Here is a 12,705-nt window from a genome sequence, read left to right on the forward strand (position 1 = left end):
ATACCTTGCTGAAAAAGTGACTAAAATTATCTGCAAAAGATACAAATACTTTGCGCGAAAAAATTACTTCATTTTGTTAACGCCACAAGCGGGTTCAAAAATATGCGGAGGTTGGGCGCAACGTTAGACGGAACAAATTAAAACAATAGCTCAACTTTTTTTCGTCGGAGCAAAGTACCAGAGCAGAGGGAAGACATTTCCTAGCGCTGTTTTTGTTTTCTTCATTGCATGAAAAAGGGCATTTATTATTTGCTTTGTTTCAACCTCTTCGTGCGTGGCTCTCTCACCTTGTCTTAACTTTTTCCGGCCTCATCTATCTTAACGAACACCCCCGCCTCATCAGCCAAGCGACGGAGCCAGCTCGCAAAAACACGCGACGCGTAGATACCTGGGGAACAGTTAAACGCCGAACGAGTCTTTGTCGTCGGTGCCGCAGCAGTCGCGACGATCGCTTTCTTTGCGAAAGCGAGTCGCCGCCAGAAGGCACTAGCTGACCGGGGACACAAACCAAATTTCTACTGGTCGACTTCCCCTTTCCCAGAGGCCATGAGCCCGTGATCCACGGTCGGGTCTTTTGTACCACGTTGCATTGAAGAAGTTAAGGAGAAAACAGAAGCACATTCCGAGATGACTTTATGTTGTTTTTGTTCGCTTCTTTCTTTACTTTGTTTGACACTAACGGTATTTTCTGATTTATTAATGCGAAAGCATTAACTATCCCATGTAGAGAAGCCGGCGGCGTCAATAACCGCGAAAGAATTGCGCAAGAAATGTCCATTCTTCCATTGGCTGAGCACAACGGCTCCTAGATAGCCATTGGCGGCCGCTTCACGAGAGTGGGCGCTTGGCCGCCGCTCTCGTTTCCGGCGTTGCCAGAGGGGGGTCGGGAGCTGCGGCCGCTCCTGGCCAGACTTTTACCGTACCCATACGCCTCGCAAGTGGGCTCATTTTCGTCTTCTGCGCATGAGAAAGGAGGCGCGAAGGCGGGAGAGGAGGTTGGTGACGATTCCGACTAAGCTCCGCCCTCGCACATGTCGGGGGAGGCCGGTGGGTAAACAAACATCGGCGTCGGCCATGGCGGCCGTGTTGTAGCGGCGACCGCGAGTCTTTTATTTATTGTAGCCCGGTTAAAATTTGCCGAGTCCACAAGATCGAGCAGCTTTGTGCCCCTTACGATTCCTCCGTCGTCTGCTAGAGGCATTTCGAAGATTCCAAGATGAAGACGACGAAGAGCATCAAAAAGAAGGCGCTTGCCTAGCCTCGCGATTGAAACGCCGGTTGCGCCGGTCACTACGAGACCGCCGCCCGATTGTACCGGTAAGTTGCCTTTTATCTTGTTCTTCCTTTACGAACACAACGGATTTTGCCTTGTAGCAGGTCTTTATAAATCTTGTGTGGCGGAGTCGATAGGCGCTATTAGTCGAAAAACGGCCGAGAGTGTAGCGTTTTCGCGATCCTCCGAAGCCTATCTTCGCAGGTGATATTTAGGAATATATACTCGTCATTTCGACTCGAAGCTGCACGGAGGCCGTATAAGCTATGTTCCGTTTCATTTTAAATGCGTTCGAAGTTAAATCTACATGGGCGAATCCCGAGCTTTGATCATAGCTGCCATGCATGTGCGATCTTGCAGTACAAGCGCTGATCAGGTTCTCGCGTTTGTAATTTTCGCTTCGTTCGCACTTAGGTGAGACGCAGTATAGTCATACATCGTATTTGGTATGAGCGATGCTATATGCACTACGTAGTGCACTTTGGACGGAAATTGCTATATGCACTACGGGGAGAGCTCATGCCGCTCGGGCCACCCTTTTTCGAACTGCGCGTGTATCACTGGGGAGCTCGTTAACACAGCCCCCTGCCTGCGTTCACGCCGCTTCGCGGCGACAGTATGCGGCTGCTAATTAGAAAAGTTAACCAGTACACGCCGCTTCGCGGCGTCCAGCCGGCAACCCAAGCCCCGCTGTCCCCAATCTGCGAAGTCTGCGAAGTTTCATCGACAGCATTCGGTGTTTTTTTTGTTTTTTTTAGTGTTCATCGCAAAAAAGAAATATAAATATCGCCAAATGCCTCGACAAAACAACGTTCAAGAAAAAGAAAAAAAGAGTTTTCCAACCGGTGGCTATGCCACCGGTTGGAAAACTCGTTGTGATCATTCATTTTATACGAGACAAACGTAGTGCATATAGCAATTTCCGGCCGAGCTGCACTCCAGAGTGCATATAGCATTACTCATTTGGTATAGTAGTTGCAGTCTACGGTTGTAATCATGGCACTGTAGAAAAGCACACAGCTCAAAACTTACCGCAAAAACGCGATCGTTTTTTTTTTTTTTCTTTCGGGAATGAAGTATGAATGGCTGTTACGTGTAATACAGTGAACCAACTCGGACAGTACAAATTTGCCGTTTCACATTAGCCAGTATGAGTGAATTGCCGACGAAGTACCGATGCCGCCTTTCTGCGAAATGTGTTGCGCAGTGTATCTTGGAACCACATCGACGCTGTCAGTGTCTGACGTGTTTTTGCGTGTCGCTTGTCTCTTTTTTCGTTCCCATACCAAGATAAAAATTCGGAGATCGCGCACTATCCAAGCCTAGCTAACGAGCGCCCCATGGAATTGACACGGGAGTAAACAATGACTAACATGTACATATTTTTGTTCGCTCAGCAGACTGGGTCAAGCAAAAGCCAGTTATAAGTGACAAACTTTCTAACATCATTTGTCATTTCTAGGTCCCAGATGGGCTGTTGACATCCAGAAACGCACCAACAGATGGTGGTCATACAGCGATTGTGAAGACATTCCCATTTGGATCCACATTCCTAGTCCACTCATTGATAATCTTTCCTTGTTTCATCAATGCCCAAGTATGCCAGGTGCCGAGTGACTACTCGCATGTGTTAGTGATGGTGGCATGCGAGGCTTCAGTATTGTCGCTGCAGATAGGGCTCACCCTCACACCAATGCTGTTTTGGTGTACCTTTCCATGGAATTGTTTGGTTGATTCCAATTTCCTAGAAACGCCAATATTCAGTTTGGTGTGCCTTGCGGCTGAAATAGATTCGTCAAGGAGGTCTCGTCTCTTTCATGGAAGTAACACCATGTCAGCTGCTGTGCATGAGCCACTTGGAACTGTTCGGACTGCTCTAAAGCACTTGTGATTGACCTTACCTGTTGTGTCCATGCTGAAATGTAAAGTTCACTGAACCAAGTTTTACTAATGAACAAACACAATCAGTGGAAAGGTTGAATGGCTTTATTTGTTTTCTCGAAGTATATGCTATTTCATACATAATACATGATGCTGGCAAGGCTACTTTCATTAGCATGCAGGCAACTTAGTCTACATTTTGTTTCACGATAGCTTGGTGAACTGTGGAGGCTACGGCTCCTGCGACCCAGTAAGAATGTCGGAGCGAGGCACATGGACGCATGTCACAGAAGCGTTCGTGTCACCGCGCCAAATGCAAGAACCACCCGGCAGAACTGGCTGTCGTCTTACAACCACATGCTCAATTTGCCCATGAATCTGTGGCGGGTGCTAATGCTAGGGCGATGTTTTGAGCGGAAGCGGTCGATTCACGGCTACAATTGTTTGAACTTCGATCACAAGCCAAGTTTTTCTCAAAAAAGTGTTGATCTATTTAAGTGTCGCTAGTAAGTAACATATGTCTTCGTCTTTCTTCAGTGTCGTGTAGTGTTGCGGTCCGAAAAATCCGACGGCAACACTACTAAAAGAAGAAGAAGAAACAAAGCCTAGAACTATGTTTTGTCGCAGATGGCGCTCTTGCTGTGGCAATAACGAGGACTCGACCGTGGAGTGTTGTCACGTGCCTGGCTCCGATGCTCTTATTGGGTCGCAATGTTTGCCAAGTTACCGAGAAACGGAGTATAGTGTCTCACCTGTACACGCTATAAAACAAATGAGATGCCAGGTGTAGCAACTCACGCAGCTGTAGCCCTTATATTATTCTTTGCTATGCTGTTCGGAAGAATACATAAAAAAATCAGTTTACAAAGCCGAATCTAATTTTTTGCCCTCTTGCATGTTACAAAAATAAAAGCATCACGCCTGAACACCAACATCTGTCTCTAAATTATTCCTTGCTGAAATGAAAAATAAATATACAGTGAATACGAACCAATACAATCTTAAACAGGTTTAAGAATGGATATGATTCAATAAACAATTATTTCAATCTGCAAGCTTGAAATCAAAAATGTGTGTGCATACTTGACCCTAATCTTTCGACTATTCCCCGTTTACACTTGTTCTCGAAGGATAGAAACTTCGTCGATTTAACGACAGTTCAAGCATTGGTCAGGCGACATGCTCATGTTTATAGTTTCGGCTGTGCTATAGGAATAACAAAGGTGAGTTGTGTATTGCTGAGTCAAAACAGAACTCTCAGGTCTAAAAGGCTTCTTAAAAATGCACTAAATCTGGTTTTGACTTCATAATTACATGACTCGAACATAAACTACTCACTTCAGCAAGTCTAAGAATTCACAAATAATCTGTGAACATGTATTCTGCTTTTATCTTCATTCACTTATGAAACTGATTGCTTATATAAAATATGCAATCAGTCTTGCACACCTCCCCATTGCGAGAAGGAAAAGGGAGACTCGTTGGCTTTTTTTTTCTCGCCGGAAAGCAGAAAAAGAAAAGGAACAGGTTTCAATGTGCACATTACGTTGAAGTGGGACAGTTACGGAAACAAATTCTGCATCTTCAGTATTCATGAAGTAGGCAGATTACTTTCAAGTCGTAAGAGGATAAAGTCAGAAACAACTTCAGCTCGCCTTCAATCAAATTTTCCCTTTAGATCCAGGGACGTTTCACCTTCATAACGTCATCAGTACCAATTGGCATCCATTCAGGACTGTAATGGTAGATGTACAAGCTTGACCTCAAGGTCGCAGTGCCCTCCTTTCATCGCCTTGCAGTGCGACCCCTCGTGCACTTGGTCCCAGATGGTGAAGCTGGTGCTGGACAGGATGTCGTCCCCTGTGAAAGAGTCGTCCCAGTAGTCAAACGATCCGGTTACACTCTTGAGCAGCGTATTTGTCCTCCCATGCCATTAGCAACTGAAAATCAGTGAAACCCTATTTTTTAAGCAGCAGAATGCATAAATGGACATGTCTATTCCATTCCCTTCAAACCGAATACCTGCCAACATCCAAGGGATGCAAATCAAAATAAATAGCATTGTATTATTTGCTCTTTTGAGACTCCTTGAACTTAAACCAACTCAAACACTACCACAATTTTAAAGCTCGGAACTTCGAGGACACCTCTCCATATACTGAGATTACATGCTTGTCCCACTCCTGGCTTGTCCTCAGCAGGGTTGGCCAGCGTGTCCTCATACTCCTGGGTTTTTAGTCTTGAAAGTTAAAGCTTTGGTTTTTGTCGTTGCTGGTAGATGCTGGAGGAAGCTTGTACTGTTACTTTGAAACATCAAGTTTGCAAATTGAACACTAACCCGTATTGGTGGTTGAATACAGAAGCTAGATTTGTCATGTCAAGGAGGTTGTCATAAAACAGTGGGCACGGGACTGAAATTAGCGGCGGAGTGGGCGACCGAGGCGCATTCGGGAGTATCAAAGAAGACAAGGTGTGTGAGTTTTGCGCGAAAGCAGGACGATCGGCCAGAGATGTGAGGATGTGGCGTCGAGAAAATTTGAAACGGGCTAACTGCAGGACTGTTATCTGAGCTACATTAACCAGAGGAGAAGAGAGAGTAACAAGTGAACAACACTCTACGGCCGAGGAGGTAATTGACCAGGTTATTTCACCCAAGCATCACAGTAGTCATTTCAACGACCAAGAAAAAAACGTCCAAACATCAGCACAGCAATACCAGCAGCGAGCCAAGGAATCGGGTTGTGTGTATGTTCATACAGTCTCGAACTTGATCTGCCTCAACGGGCGATGAGTCTCCCAGCTGTAGATGACCGCTAGCCTGGGCCCCTTAACGTGCATCACGTAGCTGTGATACACGACCGCACGCCAATACAGTGCTCATCCAGATCGAAACGGGCAAATGTGGGGATTGAACACACGATTCTGGGTTCTGCAGCGCGAGCTTTCACTCCACATTTTCCGAGCTGGTGCTTGCAAGCCCCCTCGGCCACCACTTCCCCAGTGCCAGGGAATAACATATAATAAATGACAATGGTACAGTGGTCTGCAACAGGTAGCTTTTCAGTGCCTTGAAAAACCAGGTTGAGATCACGTGACACTTTCCTGCCATATGTGGCTTGCAAAATAGAGATGCATAAGTCATAAAGCGAGTAATAATTTGATTTTGTTTTTACTAAAGACATCAGCATCTGTATTTGGCTTCCACAACTTCTGAAAGCTACCTCTGAGTGCATAGAGTGGTTTCTTTCATAATCTTACCTCCATGGAGAACTTCCCAGCTGGTAACGGGGCCGTGAAACGCAGACCCCCGGAAGTCGCACAGGCGCCGAGGGCATTATACAGGGCCCTTTCAGTAGCCCGGCAGCCGGTGGATTCTGTTGGAATGATAGGGTAGGGGGAACACAAGCATTTGCAGGTTAACGGACCTCAGAAAACTAGTAGGCAGGTACGAAAACATGCTACTCGCCCCCGCAGCGTTTGCCTCACTGGCACTTTATGGTGAAACAAATCAGCAGCGAGCGACTGATGGAACACGCGTCAGAAGAACAGTTCGTCTTGAGTTTAACACCCTATAGGACGGCGCTTTATCGCGTGCGTGAAGCATTGGCGTAGCCAGGTTTTCTTGGGGCCGGGGGGGATTTCGGGTGCGAGGTACTGAACATCCCCTCTCTGGCTACGCCACTGGCATGAAGTGACATCGGATGTCACTTAGACACAGCGCTATCACTGCTAAAATAGGCTACCATCGAACACTGAGTCGTGACTGCGAAGTTTATGACCCACATACAGATATCCTACCACACTATCTGTTTGGACAAGTGGCATACAATCTGTCGAGGGGGGGACAGACTAAGAGAGACAACTGCGCACTCGGCTCGGTCGTACCACACCGATCGCCTAATCCGCTGCTTTTTCGTAACATTCCGTTTTACTTTGCTATACTCCTTTCACGTGCAACTGTTTGTGAATGATGCGAACTGTACAGAAACGACGTAACTCACCTCAGCGAGCGCCATGGCGCGGTTCTCCGGGTTCCAGCGCTGCGGGAGGTCGGCCTTCGAAAGCTCGGCTGCCCGTTCAGCCCGCCGAAGAGGGCTGTAGCTACACTTCGGTGCTTCACGGAGACACCGAGACACTTGCTGGCGAAATGGGGTCCCCGCCAAAAAGTAGAAAGGCTCACTCGCGTCGCACATCACCGTGCTGACGTTCGGGGGGCTCACATCAACATCTCACCGCCGAAGACCGGGACGCATATTGGTGCTTCGTATGCTCCCAGGGTAAATTCTATCGCGTCAAACGAAGTAACGTACATTTCGAGGTATTTCCGGTCTCTTTTTTCCGTATGCCGCGTCTTCGTTCAAGCACTAGCAGTGGATTTCCGAGAGCCACAGAAAAGGCCTTCCGCAATGGCTGCGGAGAAAAGACGACACCGCTTTGTTTACCCCCGAGCTCCCGCCAGCTCCCGCCCGGAGCCATCCTCCAATCAGAGCGCGGCGAGGTGACGTCACGCCAGCGGCCTGCGCGAAAGAGCAGACGGCCTTCCCTCCGTATTACAAGTAATCAATTTACTTGTAATCAATTACTTTTTGGAGTAATTTTGTAATCAGTTGATTACTTTTATTAGGCAGTAATCACAAGAGTAATCTGATTACTTTTTGAAGCAATAAAATTACTTGTAACCGTTACAATTTGTCCACGGCACCCCCCCCCCCCCCCCTTTCCGGCACACGCCTATTTTTTTATGAAATGACAAAGATAAAATTTGCTTTTTTTTTTCAAACGGGAAAAAAAAGATTTCTGCGGAGCTGTAGGAAACGAGGTCAATCTCTTTCTGTGTACAGTTTCTGTGGAATGTCCGTTTTTTTTTTTTTTCGAGCTGGGATTGGGAGATGGAAGCCCCAGGGAAGCCACAGTGCGTGACAAAGGCCATTCAGGGCGAAGTTTGAGGGAGCAGAATGTAGCTTTGTAAGTCCTTCGTTCAAACTACACTCTAAGAAAAGTCTGTTCGTCTACTTTCACGCAGACCACTCGGAGAGCCAATCAGCGCAACTTACGGAGGCAGCTCAGCGAATGACGATGCCGAAACATATGTTTAGACCAAAAAACGCAGTCTGAGTTGTGACATTAAGCAATGGAAAACGTCACGCTTGCATTGCTTAGTGTCACAACTCAGACTCCGTTTTTTGGTCGAAACATATGTTTCGGCATCGTCATTCGCTGAGCTGCCTCCGTAAGGTGCGCTGATTGGTTCTCCGAGTCTTGTCCATAAAAGTAGACGCACAGACTTTTTATTAGAGTGTAGCCCCTTCACGCATACACACACAGAAATAAAAAAATAAAGAAGTCCAGCTTAGTGTACCTACTCGCAGCCCGTAGGAGAACCAGAACCGAAGAATGCCTAAAGCGGATGCAAAATATAACAAAGGCAGTTGAAATATTTCCCCATTTCCCCTACGTGGTCTTTGTGACAAGCAATGTTCCGAGTTGAGAAGTGGTCGGGGCGAACTCTTCCACTACTGGATACTACACATGATTCGTTTCAAATCCTGGAGCTGCTGCTCTTTTGTATAACATGCGAGGCTCATCCACATGCGAATAATAAAATGAGCGACGCAAACTTTGAGCGACAACCCTTGCTCAAGCTTAACAAGATCTAGAACCCCCCCCCCCCCCCCCCCCCCACACACACACACACAGTGGCGAACGCCCAAATTATTAAACTTCTTCAAGCGAATTCTATGCTTGTGTCCGCACTGTGAAGGCGCAACGACCACGAAGAGGGAGCCAGTTTTTCTTCAATACTTGTGCAAATGTGAAATATACGTTGGAAGTAGTTCATTGTTATGAGCGCTAAAGATGTGTCTTCACACAATAAAGTAATCGGAAAAGTAACGATTACTTCTTTAAGTAATGTCCAATTACTTTTGCCGTCGAGTAATCAAGTAATCTAATCGAATACTTTTTAGCTAAGAGTAATAGTAATTGTAATCGATTACTTTTTTTTAGTAACGTGTACAAGACTGCTCCTGGCCCACTCGGCGCCGAGGAACATGGCGGTGCCTGAGTCATCAATATTTTTGGCGGCCACAACCTCGGCAGTAGCGAAATGTGGCCGTCCGCGCCAGTTTCCCCCCCCTCCCCCCCCCCCCCCCCCCCCAAAACCATCAGACCACCCTACTGAAAAAGACCATTTGGCGCCTATATGAAAGTAAACGGGTTAATACCGGTAACAGTTTAGGTATAAAGGTCACCAGTTTGTCAAAAGGGTGGCCCGTATGGCTCTAAGGGGTCCACCGTATGAGCCATAACGGTCACCTATTTGGGCAAACAGGTCACTCCTTTGGCAAACGGGTCACTCGTGTGATCAAATGGGCCACTCGTTTGAGCAAAGTTGTCGCACGCTTGCTCAAACCGGCGACCATGTTGCACAGACGGCGGACCTGTGACCGGCAAACTGTACCGGTTTAATCAAACGGCTCTCCGGAGCCCGTTTGATACTGAACGTACCGATCGGCGGCATGGGCACGACTATTTCAGCCGTGGCAGCCTGTTTCCGGAAAGGCGCGGGAGCGCCGGTTTATCAGTTTACAATCGTCCGCGTAATGCAAGTAATGATATTTATATTTTGATTGCTCTGATGTTCGCTTATACTGCAACTGCAAAAAGCAATTTTTTTATGCGTAAACGCGCGACATTGGCGAGCGGATATTTTTGAGAGAACTTTAAAAATGTGGCGTTCTTTGTTGCCTCAATTTACTTATTCAACTAGAATCTCTCGCGCAGAGGACGCGACCGCGTGAAAGAATATATTTCTAGACTCCATTTCACCTCAATTCAAGACTCAACGAAGGTAACCTCAAACACGTGACTGCAAGACGATCGAGCCGTGCGACAGCAGGCCTGCCGTTGCAGCAGTCAAATTACAAGCTCGGGCTGGGTGCTTTGGCCGACGCCAGTTCCAGCGTTGCAGCCTGCTGAAATGCGCGCGTTTCGCCTGCTTTCCGAGGTTGCAAACGCGGCGTGCAGTGGCAATTCCAAGAGAGGAGGAAAGCTCGTGTACAGCCGTCTGCGCACCCTCTCCCCTAGCATTGACTGCATTGCCACAAAAAGCCAACCGCAAGTTTTTTTTTGTTTTTCTTTTGGGGGGGGGGGGGGGATCCTGGTGTCCTGCACCTTGACCTCGCCGTAGGCCCTCCCTCCTTTCTGGTCAGCTCTGCCATGTTACCAGAGAGAGGGGAGGGCACGCTACACGCTGATAAGCATAGCCAGATCCGGCAGCGCGCGCGTTCGCAGTCGCTTTTTAGAGCGCAGCTCTTAGGGGCCCGTTTCCAGCCTGAGCGGCGTCGGCGTCGGCGTAACCGGGGGGGGGGGGTCACGTGACCCCCCCCCCCCGGAGGTCACGTGACCCCCCCCCCCCCACCGAGGTCACTGACCCCCCCCCCCCCCCCCGAGGTCACGTGACCCCCCTTCCCCCCGAGGTCACGTGACCCCCCCCCCCGGGGTCACGTGACTACCCGCAGGTGACGTGACCCCCCTCAGTACCCTTCCCTACTCCTCCTCAAGAGCTGCGCTCCAATTCGGCGTTACAGGGATTTGTAAACGGCTTTCATTTTTTTCTTTGTCTGCTTCTTGTCCTTTGCAACTTCGTTTGTCCTGCCTGCTTCGATCTGCCGCCTTTCCCTGCGGTCTTATTAGGATGTCTTTCAACACCGTTTGGGATGTGCACCAAATGTTCGAAAAGTGCTACGCGTACATCGGCAACAAGCGATTCTTCGAAGAAGTCAGGAATTCTTGCGGTTTGGTAGGGTTCGGCAAATGGCAGCTTGTGCGCCGCATCGCGTTGATACTTCAAGGAGCCTTCCTTCTCGTTTTAGTGTTTGTGTGGTTGACTTGCTTTGACCGTGTCGACATTTATCTTGGATTACATCTTTTAAGTCCGCTGGTATTATGATAAGTGCATTCCTACCTACTTGTTTGGAACGATTGACCGTTCTTCTACGAGTACACGTCGACATTAACTATAGAATTATGCAGCGTCTGTTCTCGCGGCAGCAGTGATAATAATGTTTCCGAAAAGTCTGCCGTTATAGTCTAGAATTACTTCGGTTCTTGTTTGATTTGCAATCTTCTCATTTGCATAAAAGCTTGGAGTGCCTCTTCACATTTCGCAGATCGCTTGCTCGTTTGTACTTGTCTGCGGAATAAAATAAACTTTTATGAGAATTGAAAAAATTTTTTGTGTGTGTTTTCTGCCCATTTGCAAGCACCTGCGCGAGAATATTTTTTCTACGTGTTTCCTTCCTGTTATAAATAGGCTTATGAGTTTCGGGGTGTCTTAAATAAGTTTAAGACAACCACCCTACTGAAAAAAACCATTTGGCGCCTATGTGGAAATAAACGGGTCCATACCGATAACAGTTTAACCATACCGGTCACCAGTTTGTCAAAGGGGTCGCCCGTATGGCTCAAAGGGGTCCCCCGTATGAGCCATAACGGTCACCTATTTGGACAAACAGGTCACTCCTTTGGCAAACGGGTCGCTCGTCTTGGCAAATGGGCGACTCGTTTGGGCAAAGTTGTCGCACGTTTGCTCAAACCGGTGACCATGTTGCTAACTGTACCGGTTTAATCAAACGGCTCTCCGGAGCCCGTTTGATATTCAACGTACAGAGCGGCGGCGTGGGCACGCCTAGCTTTTCAGCCGTGGCAGCCAATGTTTCCGGAAGGCTGGGAGCGCTGGTTCATCGATTTCAGATCGTCGGCGTAGTGCAAGTAATTACACTGTTAAAAAAAACCGTAAAATTACAGGGAGCGCCAACGGGACCAGAGCCGCTCGCGAGCCGTCGTGGCCGTTTTGCCGTAAACCCCTCCACCGCACCCGAACGAACAGACATAGCCGGCGCGTTGCGCAGGCGCAGTCAATGCAGCCCTTTTATTCGGAGAGGCGGAAGATCACGTGAACTTCTTTCCCGCGCTCCCGTGGGACGCTGTCCGCGTGAAGGCACCCCTGGCGCATGCGCAGTGAGCGTGTCGAGGCAGATCCCGCGCAATTCGGCGACTTTGTGGACGTGTTTTTGGTTCGCCGCACTCAAACCTGGAGATTTCACGGTAAGTGCATTACATCCCCTTCCTTGAACTGTTTGATGAATACCTGTCGCACCACTGTTTTCTTAGATGAGTCGCGCTGTTGTCTGGATTCACTATTATGCATTGCTCGCCACAAGCGTGTGCAGACGATGTGCGCCTCGCGCTGGAGGTGCGTAGCGTTTAGGGTAACGGGGCCTTGTTGCTTTCGAGTGTTACTCTAGCATTATCACGAGACGTAGTGTGTCGGTGTTCTACGTTTTTCTTGCTCCCTTCTTAGTTAAATATTATTCGGCTACGTGAAACGCTCTTGGTTTAGCGCTCCGCTGGAAAGGCAGAGGTCCCTGGTCCGGTTCGAGGACCATGCACGCCGATTTTTTCGGTAGCTGCTTGTTCGACATAACGTGCTGTTCAGGTGCAATTTGTTTCGAAACATGCAAAGCGACACAGTGCAATGAGGTTTCAAG

The 12,705-nt window shown here is 48.1% G+C and overlaps 2 long non-coding RNA genes across 2 annotated transcripts; one reads left to right on the forward strand and one right to left on the reverse strand.

Annotated features, from left to right (window-relative positions):
* The first annotated feature begins 933 nt into the window (after positions 1 to 933).
* Positions 934 to 4,086, forward strand: LOC120847935. The gene is made up of 2 exons (XR_005717516.3): positions 934 to 1,317; positions 2,736 to 4,086. It is a non-coding gene; the product is annotated as an uncharacterized LOC120847935 (long non-coding RNA).
* On the reverse strand, positions 3,242 to 7,635 carry LOC121048240. The gene is made up of 3 exons (XR_005798867.2): positions 7,156 to 7,635; positions 6,413 to 6,528; positions 3,242 to 5,014 (listed from the first exon to the last, which is right to left on the reverse strand). It is a non-coding gene; the product is annotated as an uncharacterized LOC121048240 (long non-coding RNA).
* Between the last annotated feature and the right edge of the window lie 5,070 nt (positions 7,636 to 12,705).

This window comes from Ixodes scapularis, unplaced genomic scaffold, assembly GCF_016920785.2.
Source record: "Ixodes scapularis isolate PalLabHiFi unplaced genomic scaffold, ASM1692078v2 PGA_scaffold0__279_contigs__length_252992795, whole genome shotgun sequence".
In the NCBI taxonomy this organism is placed as follows: domain Eukaryota; kingdom Metazoa; phylum Arthropoda; class Arachnida; order Ixodida; family Ixodidae; genus Ixodes; species Ixodes scapularis.